Below are 2,675 nucleotides of genomic sequence, written 5' to 3'. Positions count from 1 at the left end.
CTCTGTGTGTTCTGGGGGTCTCTGTGTGTTCTGGGGGTCTCTCTGGGTGCTGAGGGGTCTCTGTGTGTTCTGGGGGTCTCTGTGTGTTCTGGGGGTCTCTCTGGGTGCTGAGGGGGCTGTGTGTGTTCGGGGTGGGGTTGTAACTCTGTGGGTGCTGAACATCCTGCAGTAGCTTCCCCGTAGGGGTGGGGACCCCCTGCCAGCCAGGGCTAAACCCCCCTCAGCACCCCGGGGACGCTGCTCCCCCCCTGAGCAGCCCCGGGGCTGCCCCCACCCCGGGGACCCCCACCCTGCAGGCGGTAAGAGGCAGGGACACGGGGACCCCCAAACCATTCCATCTCCAGAGTCCTGGGTGGGGCTCAAGCCCCCCAAAAAGCAGGAGCAGCCCTGGAACAGCCCCCCGGGGCCCGGGATCCTTTTGGGGACAGCCGGGGGTGGGTGTGGGGGGGATTTGAAACCCCTTTTTGAAGTCCCTTATCCAGGGTCCCTAATTTGGGGGGGTCCAGCGGGGGCTGAGTCCTCCCGGGGGGAGCAGTTCGCTGGCCCAGGAGGGTCTTACTGAGCTCCCGGGGGGCGTTTTGGCGAGTCTTGAGGGGGGGTCTCCTCTTCTGCGGAGCCCTTGGGAGCCCCCCCAGCCCTCGCTGCCCCCTTTTTGCACCCCCTCCTTCCCACCAGGGCCGGGGACCACCCGGACCAACGCCGAGGGGGATTTTGGGGTCGAGTTTTAATCTCTGTGACGGGGATGGAGACGAATTCCCACCCTGGATCCCACTGGAAAGGTGGAGCTCCCCCCCCTCCTCCCCGGGCAGACGCAACTCCCTGAGCCCCCCCTCCCCCCAAAAGGGGATCTATAGGGATCTATGGATCACCTCTAGGTGTCCCTTGGGGGGGCAGGTGTGACCCCAACACGTCACCCGCGAGGATTTATCAAAACCCAGCGCCTGAAATAATCGGCGTTTTCTTCACATCCCCTCCCCCGAGCAGCGAGATGGTCCCACGGGGGTGGGACAAAGGTCCCTCAGGGCTTTTCCAGGGGGTCCCTGGGGTCCCCCGACCCCCACCCCGGGCCGGTTCAGGTGCTGCAGGCTCGGAAAAGTCCAAAAAATGCTAAAAATCGGAGTTATTCCCTTTATTGAGCCGTCGTTAAAAGCGGGGAAAGGCGCCAGAAAATTAAGAAGGTGCCAAAAATAAGCTCCAAGTCGGGGGAGGTGGGAAAACGAAGCCCCCCCGGGAGCCCCCTGGTCCTCCCTCCATCACCCCAAAACCCCCCGGGAAGTCTTCGAGAGGCTCGTTTTGAAAAGGCGCTTTTGGGGGTACCACGAGATCCCCCCAAAGCTGGGACCATCCGGGGGGAAATCCAGGGAAGAAATCCCAGGGGATCTGGGAGGAGCTCCCGCTTTTCAGGGACCACCAGAGCTTTTTGGGGGGGCGAAAGGGGGACGTTTTCCCACTCCTGTCGCGACAGGTCGGGACAGAAACACGGAGGGGCCAAGATTTGGGGAGAAAGATGAAAGTTTTTTTGCGTCTGAGGCGAAACTCGGCTCTTTTTTATTTCCCCCTTTCCTCATTTCCCAACCTCTTCCTCTCGGTGATGGATGCGGAGGGGGGTGGTCATTAAAAATAAATGCCGGCTCCGAGACATTTCTTCCGGATATTTCGGATTGTCGCTTAATTTCGAGTTAATTCGCGTTTAATTGGAGCTCGGGAGCTGCTTCTCCTCCGCGTGTGAGGGCGGGAGAGGGTCCGCTCCTCTGGGGGGGGGGTGAATTACGGGACCCAAACAATAAGAAATCTCCCTTTGTAGCAAAAAGCGAAATAAATTTCGGCGTAATTGGACAGGAGGGGGGGGGAAATAAATAAATAAATAAATAAATAAATAAAGCGCCCGGAGAATGACTCGGGGAAATAAAATTTCCTCGTGTCCGGGGAAAAAAAAAAATAATAATAAATAAATGAGTTATTGGAGGGTGGATGAAAAGAGGGAGGAAATCCGGCTGGAGCAGGGGCAGCAGCCCGTCGTCTGGGTGCGGGTTTTTTTCGTCCCCCGAGGTGAAGGAGAGAGTTTCTAACCATCATTTGCCATCCTCCCCCACCCCGTCGCCGGCAGCCGGGCCCCGCGCAGCCTATTGATGGATTGATTTTATTGATTTATTATCCGCTCCTCAAAGCGCGCTTCTATCAAATGAGGTTTTGATCCGGGTTTTCCCCGGTCAAGAGTTGAATCCCGAGGTATCGATTTCTATTTTTATCCCTCCCCACCCCCCCGCTTTTCCTTTTTTTTTTTGCTTTGCTGGGGGGAGAACCCGCCGCGATTTTTCTCTCTCTCTCCTTGCGAGACACGACGCCTTTCCCCGGCAAGGACCGGGAATATCCACCCTCCCAGTCCTCTTGCCCTGCTTTTAGGAAGGAAAGGCTTGAAAGGGAAACAAACGCACGATTCCATTCGCAAATGGGATTATCCAAACTTTCCTCCTCCTTACCGGGGGAAAAAAACCCCAAAAAACCACCAACAAAAAAAGGACCAAAGCAACACGAACAAATCCCACCTTTATTTCGGCTTATATACAATTAATTCATCCTTTTCTCCCCGCTCGGGCGGTGTCTGTGTCCATATTTATATTACAGGCAGCGGGACGCTGCGTATTTGTGGATCTACATGGATATACCGGGATATA

The sequence above is a fragment of the Lepidothrix coronata genome, unplaced genomic scaffold (genome assembly GCF_001604755.1).
Source record: "Lepidothrix coronata isolate B3197 unplaced genomic scaffold, Lepidothrix_coronata-1.0 Scaffold504, whole genome shotgun sequence".
In the NCBI taxonomy this organism is placed as follows: Eukaryota; Metazoa; Chordata; class Aves; order Passeriformes; family Pipridae; genus Lepidothrix; species Lepidothrix coronata.
Note: the sequence above shows the minus strand (reverse complement) of the source record.